Source organism: Bidens hawaiensis, unplaced genomic scaffold, assembly GCF_021521415.1.
Source record: "Bidens hawaiensis isolate Kalapana, Puna unplaced genomic scaffold, B.hawaiensis_p1.1 tig00021656_1, whole genome shotgun sequence".
Classification (NCBI taxonomy): domain Eukaryota; kingdom Viridiplantae; phylum Streptophyta; class Magnoliopsida; order Asterales; family Asteraceae; genus Bidens; species Bidens hawaiensis.
The window spans coordinates 202,215-215,046 of NW_027493363.1; positions in this window are offsets into that span (position 1 = coordinate 202,215).

Below are 12,832 nucleotides of genomic sequence, written 5' to 3' on the forward strand. Positions count from 1 at the left end.
TTGGCATCAACTATGCATTAGTAAAGTATTTTATATGAAGTGCAATATTAATATATCTATAATAATGCTTGATCATATAAAAAGAGTTTTGCTTGTTTTAATAATTATTGAAATTATTTTACTGTACTTTTGTTCCTTTATTATAATATTATAATGAATGGGTAAAGGTTGGCAACATAAGAATTCTATATGAACACTTATAATTTTTAAAACTAACATTTTGGATACTAAAACAAGAAGCTGATAATTAAGATTTTAACGGTCGATCAAAAGGACGTTTGTCAAGAGAAATCAACGAATCAACCTATGTAAATTAAGTTTGTGTATCTAAATAATAAAAATGTAAATAAACCGTAGGTTCTCATAATTGTTGAAGACAAGCCAACTTGTTTATTTTTGTTTAATCATTAAGGTACGGTTTCTGATTTCTTTCACTCATAGTATTAATTATATTCTATTTTATACTCGGTGTCCGTCACTTTGTAGTGCGGACTTTTCGTTAGCTTTTAGTTATAGTTGAGTTCGTTTTATTCAGTATATTATATTTTATAATGATTGTCATAGCATGCAATATAATATATATTTTGTACTCTTTGTTGCATGTTCCTTAATAAGTTGGTGATATGGTTTTCGTTTTAGTACTCTGTTACCCGAGTATTTTCTGACTTGTCGTTGGGGCGTCAACGACATGGCACTTATCGTGACAGTGCGTAATCAAAGTTCACGGCGTTTCTAGCTTGTGCTTGTATAGCACTTTGGCCCCTAGAGGCGTATAAATCGATCTTAGCTCCGACTCCTGACTCCTGACTTCTAGGGGATGGAACAATGCGTGTACGCCACACGTACCCATCTCATAGGTGCATGGACTAGCTAGTTGTGTACCCTTCTGTTTCTGGCTCTGGGTGCTTCTATGTACACGACTCATTTTGTTGATATACCGTTTTCATGTAGTTTGATATCTGTTTTTGCATCTGTTTCTGTATATGCTATATGTTTCGGATTATTTTAAATCATATGTGTAGTAGATTCGATGATGTTCTATTTCGGCATCTGTACTAGTTTTGGTTTATACTCAAATTTAAAATATGAAATTTTTGGGATTTCTATATTATAATGAGAGTTATCTTGTTATCAAAACTGTATAGTTTTTAAACGTGATTGAAAATAAAACTATAAAGAAAAGGAGAAAAATTGTTTTACTTGTCATGGTCCGCGAAGTTCCTATTGATTTATGTATCGGTTTTGCGTTAGCATTGGTTTTCGGTAACCATATCAGGGTATGCGACTAAATTACTTTCGGTGTCACTTGTGGTTTAATATCTTCTTGGTTATGTTTTGCGTTTTCGTACGTTCGTCTTTACATGTACTATTGTTATTTCCGTTACTGAGCGAATTTTTGGCTCAGCCGTATTTTCTTTGTTGTATTTTTCTTATTTGTTAACAGGTGATCCAAGAAATCAAGGGAATTAGTGATGAGAGAGAATAATAAAGTTCAAAATTTTAGATGACTATAAATGTTTTCGGTTATTTGATGGAATTAAATTTGACTTAGGCTTTTATGAGTTATGTTTTGATATCTGTAAAAGTGACACGTCAGCCCGTTACAGGTTGAGGTGTTACAATATATAAACCACATTATAATATACATTAAACGTCTAAAACATCAAAATATATATTTCCCAAAATTCCAAAAGCGGTGTAGAACACTTTTTCGAGTACCACATTACTTGCCAAAAATATCAAAGTAGCATAAAACAAGTTATCGAGTACCAAATTACTCAGAGGTGTATCTAAAAGAACACTACTCAAAAGTGTTTCAACTTTCAAAAGTTTATTGCCACATGTGAAAAGTCTATTAATGGCTAATTATAAAGGTTAAGTTGAAAATGGACTAACTGGTCGCTTTTTGTACATAAAGCCTTCGCCTCCTCGTTTTTTCGCTTCACACAAAAGAGCAAACAGCGGTCGCTTTTTGAACTTGCTTCGCCTTGGGTAGGCAAAAGCGTTGAGGTGCTCGCCTTGAGTCGCTTCTCGCCTCACCTCGCCTTAAGCACGCTTTTTTAAACCAAGGTCCCACCAAACCCGGATAACTTTTAAACGAGTTATAACATCTCATTTATTTATGAAACCCTTTTATTATCAAACCCTAATTTAATTTCTTAATATAGATTTAGTTACATTAGCAATTATTTTTTCTTTTAAATTTAACTTAAATGAAAAGTTTCACAGAATAATATCCAAATTTAACAAATGAGCATAATGAACAAATATAAAAATTAAGTAGATAATAATTCAATTTTTCATTCAAAAATGAACATAGCCTAACATAAATGAATCAAAATAGGTTGAAGTAGATTATTAACTTCTTATAATAAATAAACTAAAATCCAAAACAATACATTCACAATATTATAAATGAAAAATGTAAAGCAGCCCCGGTAATACAGGGAATAAAAATTAATATGTATATATTAAAGGAAAATACATAGTTATATAGAAAATATTCACATATGAAAAAATGAATAAAATTCACAATCACATCAATTTAATGATAACTTGTTTGAAACTCTAAAATGAACAAGATAATCATTAAAACTTGATAATTATCTCAAAATAAATTATATAATTCATAAGTTTTTGATAGACTATGCTAGGGACATTTCCAAAACTTCACAATATGAATTATAACAAGGTGAGGATGGAGATTAAGAGATTAACGAGTTGGGAATGATCAAGAACGAGCCAAAACTGATGTGCTGCTACGAACCTGGTCGCACCCCACGGCGAGCCAAGCCACACTCGTCCCGCTACGCGGCGAGGTGGTTCCACCATACTTCCATTGTTGTCAAAATCAACCGCTATAGTTTTCAGTAAGTGTTTTAAGGATGTTTAACATGTTTAAATATCAAAACAATATAAAATAAATTAAACCATATAAATTACTAATAAACACTCGATTTCATTAATAAAAGGATCCAAATACAAGCCTGAGTTGGGTAAACAAATACAAATGCATAAACCGAAAATGACGAATGTCACAAATTAGTTGTTACATGCTATATGAATAAGTGTTTGTTGCTTTATTACTGGTTGCCTAATCCTTATCCACGTCCTTATTAGTATGATCGTACGTCCGTCTTAGTAGCTTGACCAAACTAGCGTCATGAAAAATGGATTTTCATTTGTTATTGTTATAATTAATTGTTGTGATTCCGCATCCGCATATGAATTGTCTCTTACTACTATTATATATCAAATCTTGTGTTTTTCTCACTCAACCTTTATGTTAACAAATATATCTATCTTTACACATGTTACAGATACTTACATTGGGTTATTGAAGTTGAAGCTAGTATTTTGGACCTTAGGATATTCACCACTTAAATATATATTTTAGACTTTTAGTTTGTTTTCAATTATGGATTGTGTTGTTGTTTTGTGATATACTTTGATTTATGAGATAAATTAATTAGTTGTCATTATTATTAATCGTGTTTTGTGAGCTACTGTGCAATCAGTTACGTCTCAGCATATTTCACCGTAGTTTGGGGTGTGACAGGATAAATCGGTGACCGAGTCAAATCAAGGTGGACAAAAGCCGAGAAGGAAAAACCGTAGACCATGGTAAAGATAAAGAACCGAGTGCAAAGAAAGATCGATCTAAGCTCAAGTGTTATTGGTTTGCCAGACGAGGGCATTTTGCCTCGGTATGTCCGACCCGGAAGGAGAAAAAGTAATCTTTGCTTAAGAAACTAAACCGGTTCTACACATGTTTACCAAGGAGCATATGGTATTATTAAAAAAAGATCGAATTAATACACTAATTCGATGTGATAAAAATACGTGGATCTTTGATGACGATGCAGAAAATTGCAACCAAACTATCTCTTTTGTGACAAAAAGTAGTGACCAAACAAATAAGTCAGCAATGGGAGTTAGCGATCAGTCAACGACTCTATCTGAGAAATCAGTGACACGTTGGACTTTTAGTGACCAGTTTGTGACAAATCAACAGTGTAGCATCATGACGGGTTATGCAGGTCCAAATCAGGTTTAGTTTAGTTCAGCATCAAATTAAGAGACAAGGTTGAATGTCAAGAACTTATTACGAGAGCAAGTTAAAGTGGAATATGTTAGCGAGAATTTGCAACAGGGCGACATCCTCACAAAAGCCATGTCACAACTAAAGATAATCGAGATAAGATAACTTCTTGGTAATGCAAGAAAGTTTTTTTTTTCTTTGGGGGGGGGGGGGTGATTGTTATACTAATCTTGCGTAAGTACAGAGACCTAGTTGTCGTATTTATAAAACCTAGGGGTTGTTTATGTTCTACTAGTTAAGTCTAATATGGATTGGTGTTCATATAGGATTTGTTGACTTCTTTTTTGAATGGCTAACAAATCCTTCAAATGGGATACTAGCTAAATTCATCTCATCGAGATATATTCGTCTTTCGATCCGGGAAAAACCCTCACCTAAGGCCAATGCCCGTGAAAACTCGCCCGAACGCTGTAATCAATTTAATTATCCCAATAAAGAAAACAATTTAGACTAATCTCTGATATATCCATTGTTATCAAATGTAGCTTCATAAAGGAAAATTAGAAGACAGGTTTTTAAAATTACCAAAATACTAAATTCTTAAACGTGTTTTGAATATATTCCCAGGATCGTTCGTATTTCATCCTTAATTAGATCTGCTTTGATACAAGGGTTTTCTAATTACCATTGCTTGAAAGCTTGCCATCTATTTATACATATTGTTTCTAATATATCACAACTGGCATTAACCCCCACCATCACATTCTCTAATGGCGATCACACCTTTTCTATTCGAATGCAAGTTCAATTCCAGCCTACAAACCTCATATTTGCGTCCACTCCGCTCTTTATTCGGATTATTATTCTTATATGATCATCACCAATTCGCTGCTTCGGGCGGGATGATGGGTGGGAGTGCATTTCCTTCCGGTCATCATCATCATCATAGCCATAATTACAATACGTTTGTTACCCCGTCCTATCATTCTTCTAGCCATGCAGCCAGCTACGGGGCACCGGTGAAGGAAGCAACTAATGAAGCCAAGCAAAGTGATAGTGGTCTCCTCAGTTTCTTTTTCATTATTTGTTTTGGTTTTATTATGCTAGTCTTTGCACTATTTCCTGTTGGTCCAGAAGATCCACAAAACAGTGTTGTCATGCTTCAGGTAATTTAATTTCTCAACGTTTTGAAAGTGATGTCATTTGTGGTAATTACTAACCTTGTATGTTTTTAAGGTTGGATCATTGAATACGGTTAGATCACTGCAACGGGATATCAATCGGATTGCTGAGGTGGCTGATGCGTCCACCTCAAAGGGCTTGTACTTTATATTACAAGGTAATGGTGTTATCAGTCATAATGTGTTGCAAATACTGATAGTTACAAATAATCTTTGATATATTTTGTTTTTGTCGCAGAGTCGATACTATCTCAGCTTCGGCACTCTAGTTATTGCATTTCCGGTTATTCTTTATGTCACACCCCGACCAAAGGCGGCGGAACATGTCGAGGTGTAACGATTGTCCATAAGCACATGACACTAATTAAAGTGACAGTATTTAATAAACTCATTTCATTTCACAACATCGAAAATGTCACATAACAATTATCCATAAAATAACCATAAACAAGATATCACAAAATATGGCAAATTGATATTGTTCATTTTTACTAATATCCTAATGTCTTTGATGTCGTTTTCTTCACAATCATAAATCAACCAAGATGCAAACCTGCAACATTTCATAAAATAAAGTTTGTCAACACAAAGGTCGGTGAGCAATTCATAAGTTTAATCATATTAGTATATAATAAAGATAGCCACAAAACTTGCATACGAAACGATAAATAAAAGTGGTAATTTGGATAAATAGATATCGCTAAACACATTAGCGACACCTAGCTATAAGGGGATGCAAAATAGTCTAGGATTTTATAGTTATCGTTAATTGCATTACGTTAACAACACCTTGCTATAAGGGGATGCCAAATAGTCTAGGATTTTATGGTTCCACCAACCAAAAGCGATAAACACATAGGCATATAAGCATAGAACACCAAATCGAGCAAATATTTAGGTAAAGTATACAACTACGTTTGTGGTTTAAGATTCAAATATAAAGCATTTTGTTGAATAAGTATGGAATGTCACCCCCAAAATAAAAGATGGAAAATGGGGTATAAAGTACTCACCTTCAAGTGGTAAACTTGAAAGATGATAATTTGGAGATTTGTCGGAACGACGAGTTTAACGCGCAATGCCTAAAAAGAAAAGAAGTCTTGAATTTAGAAAGGTTGTCTTGAAGGTCTTTAAACAAAATAAATGTTGAGAAATGTAAATAATTAAAGTTCAAGGTTTAAAATGTGACTATTTAAGAATTTATAATAATAACCCTTTAAAAATGTAAGTTTGCTCGAAACCGGGTTAAAGTATCTAACCTTAATATTTACTCAACCTATGTTAAGTAATAAGGTGGGTAAAATGCAAAAATGCAAATCCCTTTGGAATAAAGATACTAAAACGGGTTTTTTTTATCGAGTGTTCGGGTTGTCGGTTCGGGTCTTGATAATTGGTCAAACCCAAAGTCAACTTTCCAAAATATTGAATGTTATGAGATAACTCAATAAAATTTAATAAGACTTAACCAAGTATGTAGTTCCATTGTTTTAGAACTAACAACGCACGTTAAGCGAGTGTTCGATTTTGTCGGTCCAAACTCTGTTATGAGATCAAGTTGGATCCAACATTTCCAAGTACTTAAGAAAATATTTAAAAATCAATTTGTAACTATTTTTAAAGAAATATACAAGTCTTGATGGCTAAAAAAAACACACTTGTGTGTCTTAAGCGAGCAAGAATCGGTTTGGTTCGGTTTCCATCTCACAACAAGTTCATAGATGGTTTCCACATGTCCAAACACTAAAGAACTTGTATAATAATGTACAAATAAAAAAATACCAAAAGTTAACAATAAAGTCTTTAAACAAAAGTTCGGTTTTCGGTTCGGATCGTGTTTCGGGTTAAGACCGAGGTAAGATTCTACAAACCCATAACCATAGAATTTGTAAAAATGATTTTAGAAACTTAGATCTAACACTAAGTATGTTTAAACAAACAAAACTAGTAACAAAGTTCGGTTTACGGTTTAGAGCTATTTACGGTTAAACCGAAGCATAGACTTTTAAAAACCCATAACCATGGAACTTGTAAACATGACCAACAAACTAAAATAAGCAAGATTAATATGTATGAACAAGTTATATAGATGTATATATATCAAGGACACGAAGTCCTCCATGAAGCCTTGCCTTATGGGGTCCGAAACCTCACCGACCGGAATCATTCCGGAGAAGTAACTAGCAAAGGTAAACAAGGGGTGTATATTATATATATGTTGCACAACCATAAACAAGTATTAATAAGGCTACATATACTAATTAAGATGAAAGACCAAAATCCTTCAAGAACACTTAAGAAGATAACCTTGAATCTTTGATGTTTGAGAGAGTTTTTTTTTTTCTCTTTTTTGGAGTTGTAGCAAGGGAAAATGAAGAGGAAATGTGGTGTATATATAGGGTAATGTTGGTGGTCAAATATGGGTGTGAGACACAAGAGTTTTCATGCAAAATGGATCAAGACAAAAACACAAAACAACAAAAAAAATAATAAATAAATAAATAAAAATAAAAATAGGATGTTTTCCAGACTCAACAAATGTGAAACAATATTGTTACATAAATCCATCATTTTGATTATAACATAAGCTTCGGTTTACAAATCGGGTCAGTTTACATAATAAACAAATACAAAAACGAATACAAACAAGACCCGAAATTGACGAATGTCACAGTATCCCCTACTTTAGGAAATTTCATCCCGAAATTAAGACGAAGACGATGCTGCGAACAAATGTGGATACTTCTCTTTCATTTTGTCTTCTCGCTCCCAAGTGAATTCCGCGCTGCGCCGTGATTCCCATCGAACTTTGACTAACCGAATACGGCTACGCTTGGTTCTCTTCTCGTTGCGATCCATGATCTCAACGTGTCGTTCAACCAAGACCATCGACTCATCGACATGTATTTCGTCGAGAGGTATATGGAGATTACCCTCGGCTAAGAACTTTTTAAGATTTGAAACATGAAATGTCGGATGAACACCGGTAAGTTCTTTCGGTAGTTCGAGTCGATAAGCTACTTTTCCAACACGCTCAAGGATTTTAAAAGGACCAACGAAACGAGGAGCTAGTTTACCCTTCTTTCCGAAACGGGCTACCCCCTTCCAAGGAGATACTTTTAGAAGGACAAGATCGCCAACATTAAATTCGATCGGTTTTCGCCGTTTCTCGGCGTAACTCTTTTGACGACTTCTAGCGGCTAGGAGGTTCTTACGGATTCGATCAATAACGTCGGTGGCTTCTTGAACCATTTCGGGTCCCGTGATTTGAGCTTCACCGACTTCGTTCCAACTTATCGGAGAACGACATTTACGATCGTAAAGAGCTTCGAAAGGAGCCATCTCAATGCTCGAATGGTAGCTATTGTTATAAGAAAACTCAATGAACGGAATGTGAGAATCCCAATTCCCACCGAAATCAAGAACACATGCTCGTAGCATATCCTCGAGAGTTTGTATTGTACGTTCGGATTGACCGTCTGTTTGAGGATGATAAGCGGTGCTAAGATCGAGACGTGTTCCCAAAACTTCTTGAAGTGAACGCCAAAAATGAGAGGTATAACGAGCATCACGGTCAGAGATAATAGTCAATGGTAAACCGTGTCGGCACACGATTTCTCGAACATAGATTTGAGCAAGCTGCTTGACAGAATACTTCTCGCGGATCGGAATGAAATGAGCAGATTTGGTCAAACGATCGATGATCACCCAAATGCTATCGTTGCCCTTTTGGGTGTTGGGTAATTTAGTGATAAAGTCCATAGCAATGTCTTCCCATTTCCAAACGAGAATCGGTGGTTGCTCGAGTAGACCAAAAGGTCTTTGATGTTCGGCTTTAACTTTTGAGCAAGTAAGACATTTAGATACGAATAACGCTACGTCTTTTTTCATACCCGGCCACCAAAAGGTAGCACGAAGATCGAAATACATCTTATCCGCACCTGGATGAACGGAATACCGCGAATTGTGAGCTTCTTCGAGTATACAAATACGAAGTTCATCGCGATTTGGAACCCACAAACGATTGAGAAAGTACAAAAGACCATCGGGTTTGGTTTCGAGTTGAAGTTCGGCTCCACATGACATTTCGTCATACATGTTACCTTCTTCAACGGAGGTACATTGAGCTTGGAAGATTCGAATTTGAAGATCGGTTTGAATGACAACGCTTAGAAGCAGAACGGATTTAACATTAACCTTTCGACTTAGGGCGTCGGCGACAACATTCGCTTTACCGGGATGGTAACGAATTTCGCAATCGTAATCACTAAGTGATTCGGCCCATCGTCGTTGTCTCATATTGAGATCTTTTTGGTCAAAAATGTGTTGAAGGCTTTTATGATCAGTAAAAACCACACATTTCGTACCATAAAGGTAATGTCTCTAGATTTTGAGAGCGAAAACAACAGCACCAAGTTCGAGATCATGAGTCGTGTAGTTCTTCTCGTTGACCTTAAGTTGTCTTGATGCGTAAGCGATGACTTGACCTCGTTGCATGAGGACACAACCAAGACCTTGATGAGAGGCATCGCAAAATATCACGAAATCGTCGTTTCCATCGGGAAGGGTTAAAATGGGAGCATTGCAAAGCATGTCCTTGAGAGTACAAAAGGCTTTTTCTTGCTTCGAACCCCAATCAAATTGTTTTCCTTTATGAGTGAGGGAGGTAAGAGGCAAAGAGATCTTGGAAAAGTTTCAAATGAAACGTCGATAATATCCGGATAAACCGAGGAATGATCGAATTTCCATGGGAGTCGTTGGAGTTTTCCAATCCTTAACGGCCTCAATTTTAGCGGGATCAACATGAATACCTTTGTTGTTTACGATATGTCCCAAAAATTGAACTTGCTCCAGCCAAAATTCGCATTTGGAGAACTTGGCATAAATTCGTTCGTTTCTAAGAAGTTCGAGAATGGAACGCAAATGATGCTCATGTTCGGCTTTGGATTTGGAAAAGATGAGAATGTCATCAATAAAGACAATAACGAATTTATCGAGGAATGGTTTGCAAACGCGATTCATGAGGTCCATAAACACCGCAGGTGCATTTGTTAACCCGAAGGGCATAACCAAAAATTCGAAATGTCCATATCGAGTACGGAAAGCGGTTTTTGGAGTGTCTTCTTCGCGAACACGCAATTGATGATAACCTGATTGAAGATCGATTTTGGAGAAGCAAGTTGCGCCTTGAAGTTGGTCGAATAGGTCGTCGATTCGTGGCAAGGGATAACGATTTTTAATGGTGAGTTTGTTAAGTTCCCTATAATCGATGCACATACGAAACGAACCATCCTTCTTTTTCACGAAGAGAATAGGAGCGCCCCAAGGAGAAGAACTAGGACGAATGAAACCTTTATTGGAAAGTTCTTCAAGTTGGTTCGATAATTCTTGCATTTCTGACGGGGCTAAACGGTAAGGAGCCTTGGCCACAGGCATCGCGCCGGGCACAATATCGATTCGAAATTCAATCGGACGAACGGGTGGAAGGCCGGTGACATCGTCGGGAAAGACATCGAGGAAATCACGAACAATAGAAATATCTTGGATTTTCCTTTCCTTTTTGTCTTTTGTCGCCAAGAGAGCCAGGAGCGGAGCATACTTTTGGCGTAAGTATTTTTGCGATTGAGAGCACGACATGAGATTAAGCCTTCTCGAAGTAGCTTTTCCGAAGACCTTAAGGATTTTACAGTTAACAAGCGGAATGCGAATGAATTTATCGAAGCAAACAACTTCGGCACGGTGCAAAGATAACCAATCCATGCCTACTATGACATCGAAACTTCCCATTTGCATCGGGATGAGATCGATGGAGAATTTATGGTTAGCAAGAACGAGAGTACAATCGCAGACGACGGAATTTATGGTGATGGAGTTCCCATTGGCGACTTCAACAGAAAATGACCGGGAAAGCTTGGTTCAAGACACAGCAATTTTCGACTCAAATTTCAAAGAAATGAAACTTCTATCGGCACCCGTATCAAATAAAATGGAAGCCAAATGTTGGTTCACTAAAAACATACCGTTCACAACATCGTTTGCCGCTTGAGCTTGATTAACATTCATCATGAAAGCTCGTCCTTGATTGCCTTGGTTGACTTGAGGTGCTTGCGGTGGTGGAGGAGGTGGTGCTTATATGGCTTGGATGGGTTGGATGAGTGGTGCATTGTGTTGGGAAAGTTGAGGTTAGTAGGTTTGAACTTGGTAAGCTTGAGTTTGGTAGTAAGGTGCGGTCATGGTTTGGTTAGTAAGGATGAGGCGAGGACAATTGTTGCGGAAATGGTTAGGGTCACCGCAATTGTAGCAAGCTCGGGGTTGTTGAGGTTGGTTTGGTGGGTAAGGTGCATATCGGTGTTGAGTATTTTGGGGAAAAGTTCTTGGTTGGTTTGGTTGGTTAGGTTGGGTTCGTTGTGCGGATCGGCATGTGGTGTTGAGATGACCAAGTCGGTTACAAATGGTACAATGGCGACAAGGCATGTTTGGTGGGTGATGGAGTTGGCAAATGTTGCATAGTGGGGCGGTACCGGGATAGGGTTTTCGGGTTTGGGGTGGAATTTGGGTTTGTTGTTGAGGTTGGGGTTGGGTAACGGCATAGTTTCGGTAGTTGGTTTTGGGTTTCTTGTTGTTGTTATTATTGTTGTGACGGGAAGAGTTGGAGTAGTTAATGGCTTGTGGTACGGCTTTAACCTTGGCTTGTGGTGCGGGCTCGGGTTTGGCTTTTTCGTTTGGTTTCTTGAGGGTTAGGGTACCCGCTTTCACATGATTCTCCGATAGCGCACCGGCTAGAGTAATGGCATCCTCAAGATTCATGGGTTTGCTACTCATGACTGAGTCCCGGATTTGCATAGGTAAACCCCCAATGTATTTGTCAAGCTCACGCTCAGCCGGGGTAACCAAATGAGGGACGAGAATGCTCAACTCGTGGAAACGGAGTGAGTAAGCGGCGTTATCACCACTATCTTGCTTGAGGTTCCAAAATTCCTCCTCAAGCTTTTGAAGTTCGTGTTTGGGACAAAACTTCTTCATCATGAGTGCCTTGAGGTCGGACCATGGAAGAGCCATAGCCGCTTCCGACCCTTGGAGATGCATGACACTACCCCACCATGTTAGAGCGGTTTTTCTGAACATGCTTGAAGCGAAATTTGTCTTTTTCGCTTCGGGGCACTCGCTATATCTAAACACATTCTCCATAGACTCGAACCATTACAACAAGGTAGTCGCACAGTTCGTACCCCAGAATTCGGTTGGGTTGGCACTAGTAAATTGCTTATATGGGTAGGATACGGGTTTGGGTTCAACGGGTGCAACAACGGGTGGAGGAGGTTGGGTAGCTTGGATTTGAGTTACAAGTTCGGGAATCACAGCAGCCATTTGCTTGATGATAAAAGCAGCCATACGTCGGTTGGTGCTCTTGCGTGGTCTTAGTGGAGGCATGCTAAAAGATTATAAAGAAATGGAATAATTTTAGGTAAAAAAAGAAATGGATATGAGAGTGTATAAAATAAGAATAAGGTGAAGTTAAATTTTCTTTTTGATTGTGAATCCTAGAGTTAGTGAGGAGTAGATGTTAGTGTTAGATAAAATATAAATCTTTGTATATAAACAACAAACTGGA